The sequence below is a fragment of the Podarcis gaigeae genome, assembly GCF_964106915.1.
Source record: "Podarcis gaigeae genome assembly, chromosome: 8".
NCBI classification, from domain to species: Eukaryota; Metazoa; Chordata; class Lepidosauria; order Squamata; family Lacertidae; genus Podarcis; species Podarcis gaigeae.
Window position 1 is genome coordinate 53,908,376 of NC_139684.1, and position 22,628 is coordinate 53,931,003.

At 44.9% G+C, this 22,628-nt stretch overlaps 1 protein-coding gene and 1 long non-coding RNA gene across 2 annotated transcripts in view; both read right to left on the reverse strand.

Moving 5' to 3' along the window:
- The window catches only part of CHST8 (carbohydrate sulfotransferase 8), a 240,808-nt gene that overhangs the window by 216,461 nt on the left and 1,719 nt on the right, over positions 1-22,628 (reverse strand). The gene's annotated exons all lie outside the window — the stretch shown is intronic.
- LOC310851279 lies at positions 19,127-21,808 on the reverse strand. The gene is made up of 3 exons (XR_014567682.1): positions 21,751-21,808; positions 20,866-20,934; positions 19,127-19,237 (listed from the first exon to the last, which is right to left on the reverse strand). It is a non-coding gene; the product is annotated as an uncharacterized lncRNA (long non-coding RNA).

Here is a 22,628-nt window from a genome sequence, read left to right on the forward strand (position 1 = left end):
GTATAACTTGGGGGATCCTGTTGCTACCTTTGGGAGCCCGCAGGTCCCCACCACACAGCTGATGTGACAAAATCAGCCAATCTCAGCCACTCTGCTGCTGGCGTCTTCCCAAAATCCTTCTCTATCTGAAGTGAGGTGGAGCAGGATTATGCAGATGGTGCCAAGTACAAGTGCTTTGCCACACTGGATAAAACCACAGTTTTCCTAAACAACAGTGGGATGGGCTCTATTCCTAGAACAAGTCCAGCAAATCACCTTCCTTCCTCTGTCCCCCTTATTCCAAGACTTGATCAACGTTTAATAATATAATACCAAGATATCTAGGGAGGATATTCAGATCACATTTCTAATGAACAGTGCTTTTCTTCCCAGCCAGAGCATGCTGCAGCGCAGTTCCAGCACCTCTCAGGCAGCCGTGGAGCATATGCCTGTGCTGCCCAGGGTGGGCGTGCTCCCAAGGGGGGGGGGCGTGGTGCAGAGGGTGCCCTCCCAGGTGTGGGATAGCTGCTCTGGTGCCAGAGCAGCGTGCGTGCCCTGGAGCCAGGGGCAGGGCAAGCTGCTCACAGGGGCAGAACAAGCCGACCATGGCGGACATTTGGTGCGCTACTCACCTGCAACTCCCAAGCCTCCCCCAAGCTGTCAAAATGAAGGGGGAAGGGGGGTGTGCCACTGGCAAAGTGGCACAGCTCCTCCCTTACCCCGACGGCTCAGGGTAAGCTTGGGAGTTGCAGGTGGGAAGCGCACCAAATGTCACCCCCCTCAGTGAGCGTACCTGGGGCCGTCCGCCCCATCCCTTCCTATGTCCCTGCTCTCTGGTGGATGCCATTGTGGGCCGTTACACCTCCCACCCACTTCTTGCCTTGAGGTATTTCTGAGAAGCCCAAAACAAAAAAGTCCAAACAGATGCTGGCCAGTGTGTGCCAGTCTACACTTTCCTTTTGATCTAACTCCACCTAGCTCCTAGCCACTCCTAGCCATGATTGGTCAAGCTATGGGGTGGGGCCAATTCGTATTTCCATTTCTTCAATGCATTAGCCAGGCCGCTACCGTTGTACTCGTGTGCATTTGCATGAGGGCCTTTCTGAGCTGCAATAAATAAAAGCAGGAGACATCTGGTTTGATGCATGAAGACTGGGAAGAACTCAAATGCCAGTTCATGCCCTCTGTCTCTCTTGTGGCGCTGTGCGAGTCACTTTGCTTCACCTCACTGTATGGCAGGTGGTAGTGGAGTGGCAGCACTCGCCTGACCTCTGACCACCAACATCTCCACTGCATGCAGAGAACGAGAAGTCATGGCGGGGTGGGTGTGGTGCAAACACACCGGTGGCTACAGCAGATGGTGGGTTTGTACCCACACTGACCTTTGCTGCTGGCATTTCCCCTCTCTGTCCTGGTATGCAGCAATGACAGGAGCGGCCAGAGGTCAGGGGAGCACAACTGCCCTGCAACATTGCCTGCTATGGGAGCTTTGTTTGCCATAACGAGCAGAAAAATAGACAAACAGAGGAGTGGGGAGAAAAATACAGGGTTGGACTACTGGCTGCTGAAGTCACAACTGCGCTTTACTGTGCAGGGAGCTAGCTTTTCAATGCTGCTGTTCCCGGGGGATGGAGCACTGGGGGATATTTTCCAGGTGCGGGGTCACAAGCGACCCCCAAAGAATTACTTTCCTTGCCCTCTTTGCTTTCTGACAACTGTCCTACCTGCGATGGCTGCTGTGCAGTCTAGGAGAAAGAGCTGAACAGGTGTGATCATCACTCACACACTCTTGCCCCACCGGGACATAGTTTTTGAACCATTTTCACCAGCTTGGTGTCCTCTAGATCTTTTGGATTACAACCTCCAACAGCCCCTGCCAGTTCATTTAATTTTACAGTCTAGTCTGGAGTTTCAAAGAGGTCATGTTAACCGCAGTTCTCCAGCAGACCCACAGCCTAGAGTGCCAGGTAAATAAACAAGACAAATAATACAGTGTGATTTATCAACCCCCCCCCCCCCCGAAACCTCTTCATTCATTTCTGGCAAATTTAGCCACAGCAGTTGATGGGAGGTCAAAATTATAGCTCCATTGTAGCATTTTCAATAGGAAAATGCTGCAGCCGGGTATAATTTAAATGCTCTTTTACAGAAGCGTTTCATAATTCAGAGATAGGTTGTAATTTTTTGTCACTTAACCACCACGCTTCATTATTTCATTACCTGACATAAGACTTGTCGGACTGTGAGAGAGAAAAAATGAATAATTCTCCAGTCTTGTTCTCGGTTCTCGTAGCCTGAGGAGTTTGCTGTTTATTTAACAGGGGATGTCATCATATTAGTTGCAGGCTGCCTAATCAAGAGGGGATTCTCTGCTGAAATTTCCATCAAAGAATGCGAACAAGAACCGTGTGGGAGCTCACAGAAAAGCCTAGACGGTGCTGTGGTGCCAAGGTCGCTGCCAGAACCAGCGAGGAGAGCTATAAATTGCCAAGGACTGGATGGCAGCCAAGCCCTGGGGAAGGCACACTTAACATATTCAGGGAACGGCAGGATGAAACCTTAACTCACTTTTGGATGGAATTTGAATGGAATCTGTTACAGGTGCATCTGGATTGAAATATCGTTCACAGTTTCCTTTTGACAGGCTTCGGAATTGCACTAGGGCAGAGGGGAGGAGGGTGACACTTTTAGGGGCTTGGCCCATCATCTTGGGGAAGGGGAAACAGGACCTTCAAAGAGGGAGGCCTGTCCTCTTTAAAGTCGGACACAAAGACTCCTTACTCTATCCTTCATCACCATCATCATTTATTTGAATGACACATTTCCATACTTAAAATCAAGCCCAAGGCGGCTTACAACATGAAAGAATTTACATACCGTATTTTTCGCTCTATAAGACGCACCAGACCATAAGACGCACCTAGTTTTTGGAGGAGGAAAACAATAAAAAAAATATTCTGAATCTCAGAAGCCAGAACAACAAGAGGGATCGCTGCACAGCGAAAGCAGCGATCCCTCTTGCTGTTCTGGCTTCTGGGATAGCTGCGCAGCCTGCATTCGCTCCATAAGACGCACACACATTTCCCCTTACTTTTTAGGAGGGAAAAAGTGAGTCTTATAGAGCAAAAAATACGGTAATTACAAGTAGTGTTTTTTTCCAGGGGTGTGCAGGGGTACGCATATCTTGTGAATCTTTGTATCTTTGTCCATTTACTGTATTTATTTTTCTTTATTTGAACTATAAAATGGTGATTTTCTTGAGTCAAAATGAAAGTACCCCTAAACATTATTTTTATATAAAAAAGCACTGATTTCAAGAATATAACAAAAGTAAGGTAAAGGTAAAGGGACCCCTGACCATTAGGTCCAGTAGTGACCGACTCTGGGGTTGCGGTGTTCATCTCACTTTATTGGCCGAGGGTCATGTGTCCAGCATGACTAAGCTGCTTCTGGCGAACCAGAGCAGCGCACGGAAACGCCATTTACCTTCCCGCCGGAGCGGTACCTATTTATCTACTGGTACTTGCACTTTGATGTGCTTTTGAACTGCTAGGTTGGCAGGAGCAGGGACCAAGCAACGGAAGCTCACCCCGTGGTGGGGATTCAAACCGCCGACCTTCTGATCGGCAAGCCCTAGGCTCAGTGGTTTAGATCACAGCGCCACCTGTGTCCCATAACAAAAGTAGTCCTAAACAATAAAGAAAAATGTATCAAAACTACGCAGCAAAATTAAATGACCCCCACACAAAACATAGGATCTAGAAAGAAAGTTGCAAAAAAATAATATTGAAAACAGCAAACTTAACACCTTCAAAATTAAACATTGACTACCCCACAACAATCTCAGGTATTCTTCATTTGCTGCTTGCATCCTTTACTCTCTCTGCCTTGTCAGACTCATGCCAAATCCATCCCTTGTCCAGGATTGCAATCTATCCACAGTCTGTGCCTCCCCTCTTGCTCTTCCCCTTATTCTGGGGATCCTCTCTTGCGACAAGACTTAGTTCTAAAGGAATCTTCCATCTTGAGCAACCAAGTCAATATTGCTTTGCTCCCTGGAATCCAGGCAGCTGTGTTATGAAAAAGTCTTTTGTTTTTTTCCCCAGCACCTGGCTAAATGAAAAGGAAAAAAAATATAATTACACTTCTAAATCCCAGCACAAAGAAGGGACTCACAGCAACATCTTGGCTCTGGTGGGGCCTCAAGGCGCAAATGCTTTTATTGGCCTGGATTCCACCTTCCCATTTCTCCCTTTTTGTTGTGTCAAATTATTGTCCTTTCCTAAATTAATTATTTTATCACTCATAGGAAATGGCAGATCCTCAGAACATCAGCCTGCTGCTTCTTGCCAAAGGAAAGGAAGACAGGAGTGTACCTGCTTTCAAGCAAAGTTCCAACCACCAAGTCCCTCTTACACCACTTGTGGGGTCCTGCCAGTGGGGTGTATCAGCTTGGACTTAAGGGATCTGAGTTCGAATTCCTGTGCAGCGATGAAGCTAAGTGGGTGAACTTGGGCTAATAAGAATCTTTTTGCTTAGCCACTCTATCCCCAACATTAACATAAGAACAGGGCCAGATCTAGGTCTGATGAGGCCCTAAGCTACTGAAGGTAATGGGGCCCTTTATATGTCCAGCTGTCCTTTGTCATCAACAAATTGCCGCTGTTTTTTTGTGTTGAATATATGCCATGCAACCAGTCCATGCAGAATGTAGGCACCCTATATATAGAAATGAGCAACCCAGTGATATTTTAGGGAGCAGGTTAGCAGGCAGGACCATTACTTACATCATAGGAGCCTACACAACACAAAACACTGCTGCTCTATGTAGGCTTTATTTTCTATCTTATATTTTGGAAATATACATCCAGGTGCTTTTTTCTTTAAATTTTTTTGGGGCCCCCAAGAGAGTGGAGCCCTAAGCTATAGCTTGTTTAGCTTATATGTAAATCCAGCACTGCATAAGAACATAAGAAGAGTTGGTGGCTGCATCAAGTCCATCTAGTCCAGCATCCTATTCTCACAGTGGCCTACTAGATGCTCATGGGAAACCTGTGAGCAGGATTCAAGGACAAGAGCCCTCTCCCCTCTTATGGCTTCCAGAAAGTGGTGTTCAAAACTAACCCATTCCTCTTGGATGGTGCCAGGTGTCTGGGGAAACCCAAGCCACCTTCACCTAAAGCATCTTATTTCGGAGACATTTTGAAATCTCTCTTATGAAGCCACACAGTACTTTAGAACATTATCGTTCAACATAGAAACTGATGGCTTTCAGGTTGGCAACTATCATGTATCATCTATTTGACCGTAGAAGGGATTTTCTTCTCCTCAGTATATGTGTCCTTTGCAAAAGTGTGTTCTCTTGGCAAATGTTTATTTATCTGTTTGGGGGATTAATAGCCTGCCAACATGGTTCACAAGAGCCCTCAAGGCATCTCATAGCAAATAATCTCTTCTTTTTCCAAGTCTGTGTCATGCTGGGGTGTTAGGGGTTACATTGAAGGAAAATGGCTACATAGATTTGTAAATCTGATCTTTTGTTCCACTTAGACCCCACCGTTCCTCCCTGCCTGAGGGGGCAGCATGTGGCAGTCAAGGGGTGATCTTTGTTTCAGCCTTCTAAAATAATCTCCAGTTAGCTTCACATGCACATTTCTGCAAGAAGAGAACGACGCCTGTTTGGGAGGTTAAGAAGGTTCTTCAGTCTTTCAGCTAGCTAGCTAGATTTCATGAAGTCCACGATCACAGAATCATAGAATTGTAGAATTGGAAGGGACCCCAAGGGTCATCAAGTCCAATCCCCCACAACGTTGTTCCTCAGTAAAAAAAAGGGGGGATTTTATTTGACTCAGTTTATTCCATTTTCCTAACTTAATTTCTACATTGTAATTAAACTTTCACACGATTTAAAAGCAAATTCCAGAAATGTAGTGGAAGTTTAGTGCTATATCTGTGTTATTCGCTTAGAGGAAAACATCTGCTTGACCCCATGAAAAATACTGCGTGTCTTGCCGGACCACTTATTGATTTTTCTGCCTGTTGTAGCAATTGTATAGTATTTTTTAAAATTCTGTTGTATTGCATTAAAGTACAAGATAAAAAATAAATGAAGCAATACAAATACAATTAAAAATCAATATGGATTTCATATACACAACAAATACAGATACTCAGGACCCCCCTCTCCGTGGTATAATGTGATCTTTGCATTCCCTAATGGTCTTTAACTACTCTACCTAACTGATTTATGTCTTTTCCAAGTATTACTGCACTGCTATTTTTGGTATTTGTATTTCTATTATTTTTGTTGTACAGGTTCACTTGCAACTTATGTGCATTTAATATGTGTGATTTCAGCTTTATGCAGTTGAAGGCTGGCTGCTTAAATTCACACAAATTAAATGCAAGGGAAGCAGAGAGCTTAAAATCAAGGTTCTCCCAGCACAGAAAGGGCTTTTAAACTCTCATAAGAGCCTCCCAGAACCCAATAAGCAAGACAGAGAGTTTGGGCAGGTGGGTTAGACCCGTTTGGCGCGCTGACTTCAGAAGGTAAGATTGCTCGTGTGGAGGCTATTCCAAGGGGTTGGTTTGAGTACAGTCATACCTTAGATCCTGCACGCCTTGCAAGTCAAACGTTTTGGCTCCCGAACGCCGCAAACCCGGAAGTGAGTGTTCCGGTTTGCAAACATTCTTTGGAACCCGAATGTCCAACGGGGTTTCTGATTGGCTGCAGGAGCTTCCTGCAGCCAATCAGAAGCTGCGCTTGAGTTCCCAAATGTTTTGGAAGTCAAACAGACTTCTGGAACGAATTCCATTCGACTTCCAAGGTATGACTGTATATGCATTTTTGCATAAATGCACCATCCCTGCAATGTCACCTATATTGCTTTGCTTGACCTCCCTCAAGAAAAATTATACTGGGGGCTGGGACTATATGAATACCGAATGCAATTAATGTGCCACCTCCCATCTTTAACTGCAATCTGCAGACCCTCTAAATGAAGATAATAGCCCACAAACCACAGTTTGATAACACCTGCCCCCTGCCTCTATATATTTGTAAGTAGACTAACCCAGCAGGCCCAAGAATTGGCTGGGATGCAGCAGAACCTCTTCTCATTAGGCTCTTCCCTTGATTTCTGTGGCACCGAGTGCTGGCATAAGGCCAGGAATTGATTTGTCCAGAGGCAGAAGCAAAAGAAGTGATAGCGGAGGGTGAATGGGGTCCTATGACAAGAAGGGATGCAGCAGTTATCTGATGCTCCCTTCTCTCATGTTTGTGTTTCGGGAGGACTCCGACGCCAAGGCAGCCTCCACCAATCTGCTGCCCTTTTGAAAATGAGCTGGAAGACAACAGGATGGTGAAGGATGCTATAATGAATATATGTTTTCCCATGGGTGTAGGGAAGAAGGAAAAACAGGCCCTGTTGATGATTGTAATCTTTGTGCCTTCTTTGTAGTAAAGGAAATTAAATAATTCTAATTTGACAGACCTTTGTAATTCTGCTTCTTCATATTATTCCTCCAGCATCTCTTAGCTTGGTCAGTAAATGCAGTTTTATATCAACAGCATCCTGTAGATATGACTCCTTTTTCCTGCTTCCTTCTAATGCAGCTGTGTGTCAGAATTGCAGTTTGTTTGACCTGCTCCGTATTATCATATACACTTTATTCCCCCATCCCATTCCTACATTAATCTGCCATTTAAAGCAACAACCGCACAGAAAATTACATTTAAATATTTATCTTCAACTGCATATTCTTTCCAAGTACACATTTCTAAATGTATCATTTTCTCAACAACGTTTACTTTAAAATGCATTTTGATGCATTTGAATTGTGTCACAATGTTTGCACAACTGCAAAATTTGGTGGGACGGCCGAGTGCCGGTTTGCACACAAGTCCAAAATGTTGTTTCCAATGTTAGTGCTACACAGAGTAGACCCATTGAAATCAACAGGTTCCTGGAAAATGCTGGAATCCTGCTTGTCGGTTTCCCACAGGCATCTGGTTGGCCAATGCGAGAATAATAATACTACTACTAATAATAATAATAATTTATTATTATTTATACCCCGCCCATCTGGCTGGGCTTCCCCAGCCACTCTGGGTAGCTTTCAAAAAAATATTAAAATACTGTAATACATCATACATTAAACAGAACAGAATGCCGGACTAGATGGGCCATTACCCTGATCCAGTAGGTTCTTCTTAAATTCTTAATGGCCATGGCTAACTTAGGTCTATTCATATTCCATGGGTCTACTCTGAGTAAAATGACCCAAAGGGGCGGATGAGGTCCATTTGCATCAGAACGGGCAAAGATCAAAATTCTTAAGTATCGTTATGGCACGTTTTATAGCCTCTATGAGAACTAGGCCTGAGATAACCATTTCAAATGAAGTGTTGTGAAAGGTGTAGTGCAGTTATCAATTTGGCATATTTAATGGCCCTTTTGGCTATAAACCTTGTCAGAAAACTGGCTGGTTCATATCATTTTGACACAAGCTTGGCTTGAGGCACCCATCCAGGGCATCAAATTATCACTGATCTGAAAAATGGCGCTGAAAGGTTTGTTAAATATGCCAAGTTCTCAGATCAATCCAGAGCTTTTCTTTTTATATACATGTAGACAAGCCTCCCAGACAGTTTTTCCTTGGGACGTGCCAGAAATCCAATCAGATGTGTTAATTTCTCGAAAAGTGGTGGGAAGGAGGAGCCGGGCAGAGGGAGAATGAAGTGCAGCCCATCCCAGCAGGAATAATAATAATAATAATAATAATAATAATAATAATAATGTATCTATACCCTGCCCGTCTGGCTTGGTTTCCCCAGCCACTCTGGGTGGCTTCCAACAAAATATTAAAATACAGTAGTGATGGTCCATCATTTCTGGAGCTTAAAGCTCTTGCTCAGATTGCAATACTTGTACAGAAAGCTGGGACACATCTCCAAGAAATTGCTCTAGTCTAACGGAAAATCCTGATTTTCCTTTTTGTACAACCTTCAAAAATACTCCCCCCTCCCCTGAGTGGCTTTCAATATAAATAAAATGGAATTTGTAATAAATGCGTGTGTATATATACAACCCATAATACGATACCAACTTCCTGAAGAATAGCATAGATTCCTACTGGGGAACATAGGAAGCTGCCTCCTACTGAGTCAGACTCTTGGTCCACCTAGCTCAGAACTGTCTCTGCACTAGCCTCGAGCAGCTCTCCAGGGTTTCAGACAGGAGTTTCCCAGCTCTACCTGGAGACGCCAGGAATTGAACCTGGCACCTTCTGCATGCAAAACAGATGCTCTGCCACTGAGCTATGGTCTTTGCCCCCAGGGAATGATGGCAGGAAGCCTTCTCACCCTGATGCTTCTCTTTCTCCCTTCCACTGACTTCCACCATCAACTGATGGGGGTGCGGTTTATATGTGCCTTTAACCCCAACTAGTATTTGGGCTTTCACATCTTCAGCATGGCTGTGCTGCCCGACAGCTAGTGGGAACTGTAGCCCAAAACAACTGGAGGGAGCAGGTTGGGAATTGCTGCCCTAAAGTACATAGCCAGAGTTCTCTTTGCCCCAGGAGGCAAATCCTGCAGCAGACCCACAGTACAAACTTACACATTCCCTCTCAATGGGCTCCCCTTGCCCAAAGCTTTGCTGATGCTGGAAAAATCAGCTTGACTGGAATATACTTCTCTGTGTATGTGTCTCTGCTCATCCGAAGGCAGACAGAAATGCCAGTTCCTCCCAGTGACTAATGCTCGCACATTTATTATTCCACTCAATTAGAACAGCACTAATCACTTGGTGGTGTTTCATCCCTTAACGCCTGTTCGGCAGGAGGTGTGAAATCCTCTGTTTGGGCCATGACTAATCCGCAGAATCTGCCATTTTGAGCCTTGGTTTGCCTGATGCCCGCTTTGAACAGCGTCGTGTCACTAGCTGAACAGGACAAAAAAGGGGAATGCGCCCTTTGTTCCTTGCAGGATGGAGGAGGCGCAGGGCCGTCCTGTCCGCGAAGCAGGAGACACGCGAGATTGCTGAGAAGCCTGTAGACAATCCTGCAGGGCTCTCGTGATCTTATGGGGCTCTTGCAAGAACTCACTGTAATCCAGAAGCTTCAGCTGTGTGACTCCAGTAAGCAAGGCTTTGGTGGGGACACAAGAGGGGCTGTTGACGTACAGCATGCGATATGTGGTGGCATATTAAGAACAATAATAAAAATAAATTTTATTTACACCTCGCCCTCCCCGGCCAAGGGGCTAACACCAAATATATATAATACATTAAAAACACAAAATCAAACAATTGATTAAAACACAGCTCAAAATCACAGTAAAATCAAAATAAAATTAAGTGGCCAACCCACAAATCACAGCTGTGAAGGTAGGAATATTAAATATTTGCAGACCCGGTCACCTGTGCTGGTCCCATATGGGCCGATAGAAAGGGCCACTTACATACAGGGTTTCATAGAAAGAAGGGGGTCAGACTGGGCCTGGACCAAAAGCCTGGTGGAACAGCTCCATCTTGCAGGTCCTGCGGAAAGATGTCAAATCCTGCAGGGCCCTGGTCTCTTGTGACAGAGCGAACCAGGCAGGTGCCAGGTTCCCATTTCACCTCAGGTGGTGAAACAGGACAAGGCGCCCCTCTGTATGTTTTGGAGAAGGGGCGTAGCTTTGTGGTATAGCATCGGATATTGTAGGGTTGGAAAAGGCTCAGAGAAGAGCAATCAAAACGATTGATGGATGGGGGGGGGCGGGGAGCAACTCGCCCATGAAGAAATGCTGCAGCGTTTGGGACCTTTCGGTTTAGAGAAAAGGTAAAAGGTGATGTAAGTTTCTAAGATTGTGCATGGCATGGAGAAAATGGATAGAGAGAAGTTTTTCTCCTTCTCTCATAACGCTAGAATTTGGGAACTATCCAATGAGGCTGAATGCTGAAAGATTCAGGTCAGAGAAAAGGAAGTCCTTCTTCATGCAGCGCTGAGTTAGACTTCTTGTGTTGGGCTTTGCTCTTGTACATTCCTTAGAACCAGAGATAGACAAATCATCATAAATCTGTTCCATCCCATTTCCACATTAATCTTTGGTTTTTGGTGGTTGTTGTTTTTTTAAAAATAATAATCCTGGAGGACAACATACTGAATGGCAATGTTGGCCATCCCTGAGATGATGACATGTACGGCGATCCTGCAATGAGCGTTTCCTTGGGTGAAACGACACGCGGGATCCCTCCCAGCTTTACGATGCTGTAAAAATGAGGCGCAGACCCAAGTGCCTTGTGCTGCGTTTCTCTTTGTAGATCCTCTTCCTAGCTTCCCTCTTTGGCGTCTCCCCCTCTTTCCTGCCCTGGTTTTTCTTCACGTTTCATTCTCCTCCACAGCTAATTTAATCTTGACATTTCTGGAGCTCAAGGAAATAAATAAGATGCAGCTCACATTTCGAATTGACTGAGGATAGTTGGGTGAATCCCGCGCTGTAATTACACCCAGTGACACTCCTAAAAGAAAATGTTTTGGGGGAAGTGGGGAAGTGGCTCTTGAAATCTTCCCATCACACCCTCAGAAGGTCTGAAGGCAGGGAAGATGTTTTTAACATTTTGGGGGCTGCCAAAACCACCCCCTCTTTTAAAATGATTTTTCCGCCGCCTTGTAAAAATGTTTATCCGTTCTTTTGCTTTTCTCTCACTTGCTCTGTTGCTCACTCTCAGTTGCCTTCACTTGTCCTCAATGACATCACCACACAGCCAAATCTGATTAGATATATAGCATTGTGATGCCACCCCATTTACTGTGTGGTCTCTGACTGGTTAGGATCACACCTATGATCACCAAAGGCAAGCCTACACAAGGTGAATCAGAGGGTCGTCCCACTGACCTTAATGGGGCTTCCTCCCAGGTAAATGTGCAAAGGAAACCAGAAAAAAGGATAGAGGAGCAGCCAGGGGTGAAATCACACCAAAGTATCAGCAGCAGCAAGGACAAACAATGGAGCTTAATGGGATTAAAGGAAAGTCAATATTCACATAGTGTTCCCTGGAGGAAATGTCTTTTGATGTCTTATATTCCATGTTAAGAGCAAATGGGTTGTAGTTCAATGGAAGAGCACCCACCTTGCATGCAAAAGGTTCCAAGTTCAATCCCCAGTAGGGCTGGAACAGTCTCCCTGCTTGAAATTCTGGAGAGATGCCTCCAGCCAGGATAGACAAGACCAAACTAGAGGGACCCCAGTGCTCTGACACAGTATAAAACTGTCAGGAGTTCAGCTTACACTCGAGTAGGACCCTGGCAGAGACACATGCCCAACTGGCATGTTCCCTCCCTCCTGGTTGATCGTTCGGGAGCTTCAAAAGCTTTCTTCAGCCCAAACATCACAGCGACCGAGGCCAACCAACACCGGCACACTTAGGGATCCACAGAGTTTGCACAGTTGCGTAACAAACCTCAGCAACTCAGCATTTTGGCTAATCTACTTTTATTTACATATAAACACACACGGAGCACTGCAACATGGCTCCCTCTCTCTCTAGCATCAGACAGCAAAGAGAAAAGAAAAAAGGACAATAGTCCCCACTTCACGGAACACAGTAACACAAACATCCTGTCTTCATCACTTCCCACTCTGGAGTCAAAACATATCACGTCGTGTGAAAGACAAAAATCCCATGACTGCAATAATAGATCAGGAATTCTAACAAAAGCACCTTCCCATGTTCTTTATTCAGACCCATGAGGCCTAGAATCTTACATATTTTTAGTTTGAAAGACTGCAGCCCAGGAACAGAGCACCTGCTTTGTGTGTGGAATAAGGGTATCAGACGTCCGTCCCCAGATTTACAAATCAGTCCCCTGACAAAATCCATCTGTTTAGTAAGAAGTTGAAAAGTTTCCCTGGATTCGTTGAAATAAATCCGGTAACCTTAGTGTAGAAGGTCTCAGGTTCCATTTACAGCACCTCCATATAGGGCTGGGCATATCTCCATCAGCAATCCTGGGCAGCCTTTTCCGGTCAGTGTGCTAACACTAGAACTCGTGGACATCCAGTGAAGCTGAACATTGGAAGATTCGGGACAGACAGAAGAAATGACTTCTTTATGTAGCACATAGGTAGACTGTAGAACTCAGTGATGGCCAACCACTTGGGTGGCTTCAAAAGCAGATTGGACAAATTCATGGAGGAGAATAAGGCTACCGATGGCTACTAGCCGTGATGGTCATGCTCTGCCTCCACAGTAGAATGCAGTAGGGCTTCTGAATAACTGTTGCTGGAGACCAGAGGAGGAGAGAATGCTTGCAGGCTTCCCACAGGCATCTGGCTAGCCACTGGGAGATCAGGATGTTGGAATAGATGCACCATTGGCCTAGCCCTTCAGGGCTTTCCTTATCTTCTTACGCTATGTAAGACCAATGTTCTGCCTGGATACCAGGCAGTTTTCTATGTCAACCTCATTCAAACGACTGATTACGACCTTAAAGCAAAAACTAAAGACTATCTCATGGGGGTACCCTTGCACCCAGGTAATCAACAAATTGTGGTGGGATTCAGCAGCTTCAGGCCTGGCCAGATTAGCCTTCCCTGCACAAAAGACAGTTCTAAGGCCGAGCCAGCTTATTACACGCTGTTTTCTCACCAGATAGCTATGAAGGTGGGTTTTTTTACAGAGCCTTCCTGCTTACGACCAAGGCAAGCATAAAAAGCAGGGTAGCCATTGATTTGGAGGTGTTAATTGTGAGATGGAAAAGGCTGGCTGTGTCTTTACCTCTTGACAAAGAAAACCCCAGGTCAGTCTTTCGAAGCTGATTTCCAGCAATGCTCTGATGTTCTTTACGGAGCAGCTTCTCGGGATTCTTAAATGAGTTGCATAAGCCTTTAGACACTGTGCTGCTCCTGTTTAGGTATATTCTGATGGTATGGGTTGAACAATGATGCATTCTGGCAAATGTGGGGCTACAACAACAGAGCACCCCTGGATCTCCTCTTCCTCCCTTCCTTATGGACTCTAGCCTTCCACAACTTGGGTCACATCTACACCATGCACTTAAAGCACTATAATTCCATTTGAACAGTCATCACTTTCTCAAAAACTGTAGCTTGTTCAAGATGCAGGGAGTTATTAGGGGACCCTCTATTCTCTTCACAGTTGCAATTCCCAGATTTCTCTTGGAAGAGGGAGTGATTATTAAACCACTCTGGAAATTGTTTGTTAAACCACGCTGAGACCAAGATGATCAAGAGTCTGGAAACTAAGCCTAATGAGGAACAGTTGAGGGAGGTGGGTATGTTTAGCCCACAGAAGAGAAGACTGAGAAGTGATATGCCAGCCATCTTCACATTTCTAAAGGGCTGTCACATGGAAGAAGGAGCAAGCTTGTTTTCTGCTTCTGCGAAAGAATAGGACCCAGACAAAGGGATTCAAAATACAAGAAAGGAGATTCTGACTGAATATTAGGCAGAGCTTTTAGAGGGTAAGAACTGTTCAACAGTGGAATGGACTACTTTGGAAGGTGGTGGACTCTCCTTTGCTGGAGATTTTTTTAATCAAAAGTTGTCAGAGATTCTTTAGCTGTGATTCCTGAATCGCACAGGGTTGAACTTGATTGCCCTTGGAGTCCCTTTGAACTCTTTAATCCTAGGATTCTAAGGAGTCTTTATTATTTCTTGGATAAACAGCTGGCCACCTTGTAAGTTGTTTTCAATATTTGCTTTGAGGGCAGCAGAGGCAGGATTCAACCCTCATGACCTCATAGTAAAGGTAAAGGGACCCCTGACCATTAGGTCCAGTCGTGACCGACTCTGGGGTTGCAGCACTCATCTTGCTTTACTGGCCAAGGGAGCTGGCGTACAACTTCTGGGTAATGTGGCCAGCATGACTAAGCCGCTTCTGGTGAACCAGAGCAGCACACAGAAATGCCATTTACCTTCCCGCCGGAGTGGTACCTATTTATCTACTTCGAACTGCTAGGTTGGCAGGAGCAGGGACCGAGCAACGGAAGCTCACCCCGCTGCGGGGATTCGAACCACTGACCTTCTGATCAGCAAGTCCTAGGCTCTGTGGTTTAACCCACAGCGCCACCCGCGTCCCTATCATGCCCTCATATTGGGATCCTAATGTGTGATGATTATTGGTTTGTATTTGTTTCCATTTTTTATTATGTGTTTTTATTATTATCATTTTGTAATTTTATGTCATGAACTGCCCTGAGATCTATGGGTATATGGTGGTATACATATAACAACAACAACAACAACAACCACTTTCCAAAAGCCAAGGAACTCGCCCCCCCTTGCTCCAACAAGAAGGCAAAATCAGAATTCACCATTTCACTTTATGGCCCTGGCAATGTATAAATAAATCATCCATACGAGCTGATTGATGCCCACCCGTAAATAATTAAGCTTCGACCTTATGTTATGGTGCTGTCTAAATTCTTTCAGAGCTTGTGGGAACTAAGGTGTACTAAATTTTCACATGTCGGAGAGACAAGACAAAGGACAGGCTGCCAATATTCATTTATACATACATTGTAATAAGTTTGATTTTACTTAGCTTATTGGATTACTATCGATTAGGCATCTCTGCATAAGGCATCCAGGAAGGTTAATTGTTCCAAGCATATCCCAACTTGCTTTCTTTCTTGAAACAGCTGTTAAATCTTGTGTTTGCTTTCTAGGCCTCATACATTTACTGTATGTAATCTGCTTTGAATAATTACCTAATTTTCTTTTTTTAAAAGCATTTTGCTAGGAAAGAGAGACCCAGTCTGTCTCATGCTCACAGTGACATTCTCCTCTCCTGGGCGAGGTAGCAGGTGTCAGCCAAAGTTTAATTTGGAAACCCATGAATTCCAAAGAGCTTATTCTCCAGCACAGAGAGCTTTTCAAGGCCTTCTCCTGGAATAAAGAGCAAATCCCACAGACATGAAGGGAATTGATGAGAAGGTGGTTGTCGAACAAAATGAGATCCTTTCATCAAATGGCAGCGCCACCAATAAATAACAAGGATTTGGCCAGGACTGTTCTAATTTAGGAGAGCTTTGCTTAGGTCAGTGATTCCCCCGGCTGCGTGCTAGCGAGTGCATACTCTAGCGTGGCATGAGAGAATGGCCGGTGTGCCATGAGAAATCAAGAGATTAAATAATTAAATGGTCCCGCGAGCCCAGAGCACCACACGCACACCCGAACTGGCACACTGCCTCTTTGAACAAAGACCCAATTCTGGCCTGGATTCCTTCCAGCCAGCCTTCTCCCAGGGCAGGCAGCCCTGCTAAAATCTTTGTGGTTGTATCATTCAGTTGGCCCTGTTGCAAAGACCCGGCTGACTGAGTATGTGCCCTTAGCATACTTTCCAACATTTCTATGAAAATAGGGATGCCCTATCCAATATTATTATTAATAATAATAATAATACCCCACCCATTTGACTTGTTTTCCCAGTCAGATGGGTGGGGTATTCCAGCATTTATAGAAACATATTAACAAATTAAACATTAAAAAACCTCCCTATACAGGGCTGCCTTCAGAAGGCTTGGGGGTCAGAGAACTCCATTTCCACTAACATATTTCTAATAAAAATAGGGATGTCTTACCATACCATCCAATATTTCCCTGATGAAAATAGGGACATCCTAAGGAAAAGTGGGTCATTCAGAAACTGGATTCTGTAAATCCGGGACTGTCCCTGGAAAATAGGGACACTTGGAGGGCCTGTCTTAGAGGAGGCTGCCCACTGTGTCTGACTGAATCACAGCTAACAATTAAAGCAAAGCCTTGGCCCTGCAACAATGGGCTCCTCTCCCCCCCCCCATTTTTTTATTATTCAAAGCAGGTAGGAAAGCTTTGCCTTGGCTCTCAGAAGTTCGGGAATCTGTTAAACAAAAATTTACTGTGCATCTAGTCAATAGCCTCTTTCACCCTGAAACAGGAAGTCAGTGCGACTCTATTGTTTCAGAGCAAACTAAAAAGAGAAAGTGTATCCAAAAGCCCCTGAAATCCCACCCACCCCATAATGCAGGGTTCCATACTGAGGCACCACCTTCTTAATAGAATTGGGGGTGGGGGAGTGTGCAATGCCATGTGACGTCATTACATCATGCGTATGACATCATGCGATGCCCTCACGTGTGTACAATGCTGCGAGGAGGCAGGGGCAGACCCTGAATATTGAGGGGGCTCAGCCCCCTCAAAAAACACATTGCCTCACATTGCCCCTGGGAACTGCCTCACCGTTTTCCATATTTATAATTGTTCAAAAGTAATTAAACTCCAGATATTAAAACAATATAAAAGCATATTTATTAAGATACAAATAATAAAAAGAGCACAGCACTATTAAAAGTCCTTTGCTAGACCTGTGTTACTTATACCTGCTCTTTAAATAAGGTTTCCTATTGGGGCATGCCTTTAAGGTGGCATTAAAGGAAAGCAGAGAGAAGCCTCTGTACGGCAACCCTCTGACCCCATCTGCCTCTTTCAGCAGTACACTTTAAAAGTAGCCATGTAGAGGATGGGAGGAACAGAGTGTGGAATGCCATGGGATGTAGAATGGCAGTTGGGAAAGGAAAATAGAATTTGGGGCAAGGGAAAGAGTGGCTGGATGCAAGTGCCTTGTAGGAGGGGGGTTGCACTGCAACGTCCCATTGCAGATCCCACTCATGACTTCCCTCATAATCCAAATGCCACACATTTCAAACTAATCCATTGCCACCATCTATCACAATACAAAGGAGAGGAGTTCTATCCAAAGATGCAACAGAACAGGAAAAGCCAACCAGGGCTAGCCCAGGACGTTTTGCCGCTTGAGGTGAAACAGAAAATAACACCCACCCCTCCCCACTGCATACATCTCCTCTGGCTGAGGTGGCTGGAAGTGGCCTGAGGAAGGCCTGGTATGCTGAATGTGGTGAGGGAGAAAAAAGGAAGCCAGAGAAGAACAGGTGATAGTAGCCAGAAGAGGAAGAGGCGGCAACAGCAGCAAAGGCAAGCGGCGGCAAGCGGCACAGTCTTCTTCTGTTCCTCTCAGCTGTCTCCAGCCTGAGCTAGCTACCTCACCAAGCCTCATGGTGTAGCCAAAGTGCCTCCTCCACCTAGTGGCATAGGAGGGGGGAGTGCAGTGGATGCAGGCTGCCCCAGGTGTCATTACTGAGGGAGGTGACCAAATGGCAAAAATATGTTTGTGTGTGTTTTATTTGAAAATGGACTCACGACACTTTTTTGGAAAAAAATAACTCCTGCAACCCCCACACCCCCCTTCCTATGCCACTGGTAGCTAGGTGACGCGGGGGGCATTAGGCACCACACCACAGGGCCTGCAGCATGCCTGAGCCATGCGTCTCTCCTGAGGGGGAGGCGGTGGGCGGACTACCTGCGAGCTCCACGCTGCTTTTTCCAGCAGTGCGGGGCTTGAGTCTGACCACCACCTCAGCTGCCCAACAGCTGAGGGGGAGGCTGTGGAGAGGCTCCACGCAGCCTTGGCTCGCCCCGCCCCCATGGGCAGCTCACCCCGTGATGCACGCGCCACACCATGCACCCGAGTGGCTAGCTACGCTGCTGTCTCCACCTCCTGACACTACTGAACTACAGCTCCCATCATCCTCCCTGACAATGGGCTGTGCTGGTTGTACTCTAACAACATATGCAGAGGGCTACATTGGTTGTCCCTGCTAGAGAAAAAGAGTACAGTGGTACCTCAGGTTACAGACGCTTCAGATTACAGACTTTGCTTACCCAGAAATATTACCTCGGGTTAAGAACTTTGCTTCAGGATGAGAACAGAAATTGCGTGGAGGTGGTGCGGCAGCAGCGGGAGGCCCCATTAGCTAAAGTGGTGTCTCAGGTTAAGAACAATTTCAGGTTAAGAAAGGACCTCCAGAACGAATTAAGTTCTTAACCCAAGGTACCATTGTAGTATTTTTTTACATATAGAAAACTTGACAGTGTTTGAGTGAAGATGTTTTTAGGGTGAAAGAAAGGAAATGTCTGAGACAGAGCCACATTATTTGAACCACATTGGGCTTTCTAACAAATAAATACCATATTTTTTTCCACCATAACACTCACTTTTTTCCTCCTAAAAAGTAAGGGGAAATGTCTGTGCGTATTATGGAGGGAATGCCTACGGATTTTATATTTTGCACCATCCTTTGGACACAACTGCTCTTGTTTTTGATGCTGGATCAGTGCAGCGCTCTCATCTCAGGTTGCAACAAAGCTATGCCTCTGCTCTATTATCTGTGTCATGCACAAGCACTGCTCACGCTGGATAAAAGACAGGAGAGATGTCAAATGTACATAGTAGAATTAATTGGCATGACAAAATGAACAAACGAGACATAAATGTGAGGGGCCCATGTAAACATGCAACTAGGGAGATTAGATGAGACAGAATCCACATGACTCAGGCTAGGAAGCTCTTAGGAGATGTTCAACTAACCCTAAGTATCAATTACAGAATTTCTCCACCAAGACACTTGAGGAACAAGCACCATCCTAGTTTTTTTGATTATCTGCTCAGTTTGCCCACTATCCATCTGCATCCCTGGATATCTCTAGGGAGAAAAACATGTTGATGAAATCAGTGCACCCTGATAGTAAACGATTGGATTTTTTTCTTTAATGAAATACAACAATATTTTTTATTCAAAACTGTGTGTGTATACCTTGACTCATGGAAATGAGTCAAAGCAAGTTACAGATACAATAGAAGTGCTAAAACCAATTACAATAAGCACAATCAATAAAAGCATCTAAAAACCCCACAGATCTAAAAAACAAATCTGATGTAACTTCATGCATCAGATGCAAGCGGGCTCTGGTGTACAAAGGGTAACACTGCAGTAATGCTCCCTTTTATGAGGCGAGCCTTTTCCATACACTTGAGCTGCCCCTCTGCATATTGAACATAGAGCTGAGGCAGGCTTCCCTGAGGGGTAGGCAGACATGTCCATTAGGGCATCTCATTTTCTGTCTTCAGTTCAGTTTGCCCTGTTTCTGCATCTATTTGTTATATTCGTTTTAAGCCTTCATAAAAATTCACCAGCATTTTAGGATTTGTCCATTTTGATTCTTTCCATTTTTCATTCTTTCCCCCTATCTTAAATTCAGTTCTCCACATTTTGCAGCAGTTTGCAATTAAATCATCATCATCTCATGAAGATTCGTCAGGATTTCATTGTGGGTTTTTCCTAATATAAACAGACAGGTGTATGTAATTTTGTCTAATGCACACATTTTTGCAGTGATTTCTTCCCGTAATCCATTGCCCATTATACGTTATTTTTTCACTAATTCATGCATTTTTGTGCATACTTTTCACTACAATACACATTTGGGGGAGGCTGAAGAACTGCATTGTGAAGTTTAGAGGAGTGTGAGTTTCAAAGGATGGCTGCATTTTTTATTTATTATTTATGGAAGAGTGAATTAAGTAGGACTTTAACTTTTTGTCCATCCTTGCCTTACATGTGGTCACCAAAGAAACAGAAGAGCACCCCAAATAAAAGTGCTCAGGTTCCACTCACAAGAAATGCTGTGGATAGGGCCAGCCTAGCCATCTTTTAGGGCGAAGGCTGCAATGGCTGAGGGCATGGTGAGATAGCTGAAGGCAAGGACAGGAGTCTGAATGATGCAGCAAGACTGTTTAAGTATGGGCTTTATGGGATGCAAGGGGGGATATTTCAGCTATCCTCCAAGCTGCTAAATTTATTGGATGCTTATTGCACCAACACCATGCCCTAACCTGTCAGTCTATCACAGCCTTCCTCAACCTGGTGTCCTCCAGCTGTTTTGGACGGAACACCAGTCCAGGACCCAGGAGACTAGGGGTCAAACCCCCACTCAGCCACTGGATGAGTTTGAGCTAGTCACTCACTCTCAGCCTAACCTACCTCACAGGGATGTTGTGGGGATTACTGGTAAGCAGGGAGAGCAAGAATTGTGTGGGCCGCCTTGAGTTCCTGGGAGGAAAAGGAGGGATATAGACACAATTAAATAAATAAATACATTGCAACTCTTATCCGCTCCAGCAGCACACCCGGGCTGGACGCTTTGTACATTTTGCTCCACAATACCTTTCATAAATGTACCCAGATCATATAAAAAATTTTTACACTATTTTGTTCTCAAAAGAGACGATTTATGTGCTTTGAGCTTCCAGTGGTGAGATACATTCCTGAAATCAACCTGCTGAACTCTCCTCTAGTTAGCCAGTGGAAAGTGAGCTCCTTATGAAATGCACACACAAAATTTTTTGGAGTGTGGAGGCATCAAAAGGAGGGAACACTATAACCCTTTCCCCACCTCATCTCTTTTCCAAGTCTACATGCAGACCAAAGACATTGTTTGCACCCAAAGCAGAGAGGTGGGGGAAAGGGTTTGAGCAACCCTTCCCTCAATCCTTTCATCTAAATTGCCCCATCCTAAAGCAACTTTTCTTGGAGGGAAAAGGGGAAGAAAGGTCAGCTGGGATTCAGGGACATGTATTTGCAAATAATGTGTATTGATTTAGGCCCATATTTTTCATGGGGGGGGAATCTACCTATAGGATAGGAGAGGCTGCAGTGTGCAAATACACATTCAGGGAAGTTACTTTAAAAGGAAGGATAAAGTCAGGTGAGGCTCCCCCCGCCCCCAAGTTCTCCGATGTCAGCCCTGTGGAAATGAGTGAAAGCTATGCAAGAGCACTGTGCCCATCTCCCATTCATTTCCCTGGGTTTGGTGGAGAAACAGCACCCATCCAGTTGTGCCCTGACCCCTTAAAAGTTCTGACATACCCCTTTTGCAAAAAGCATCTTACAGGAACCCAGATATTTTGAATCCTTGCATTGAAGCGCGCTGTGAATTTCAAAAGGCTGACAGTTGCAATGGAATGTCTTATTCAGAATGGTTACAGGCTAGGAATGAAAAGCTCAGCCATGGAGATGGCATGTGTGCTGGGATACAGCTAGCTTTACTTCTAAGTAAATGCAGCTAGGATCCAGCTGTTAGCTGGCAGGTCCTTTATATGCAAAGTAGCCATGAGGCTGAGGGATGAATTGGGGAAGAGCGCATGCTTCAAATCTTTACTCTCCATCAAGACTTCACTAGTTCAACCTTCCTCAACCTCCAGATGCCTGTAACTGCAACTTCCAGTTAACAGGACAATGCTGCCTGGGGACTGATGGGAGTTATGGTTTCAAACATCTGGAGAGCACCAACTTGGGACAAGCCATCCTCCTCTGCAGCATAGGGCTAATGACATTGACCTACCTAACAGGATTGTTGTAAGGATGACAAGATCACAGTCGCTATACATTCTAAAGTGCAATACATAAATGCCATTACTTTGTCACATTTTTATTGTTCCTAATAAACTTTTGCCCCATCTTTTCAACCCCTTTCCACAACGAAGCAAAATAGCTACCTGTAATTATTATACAGGTGCCAAGTATCCTGTTGGTTGGACATAAGCACTTTTGAAGAGACCCTCCAAAATCTGTGTACTGGGGAGCATCAGAGTGCATTGCGTCCTCCGTTTGCGCGGTGGGAATGAATTTCCATCCTATGAGAAAACACTCCGGAATGGGAGCCTTCCCCTCAGACGCTGGATAGGAATATTCATCCAAGGCCTGCATATTTCCTGGAGACATCAAGGAACATCCCCATTTTACAG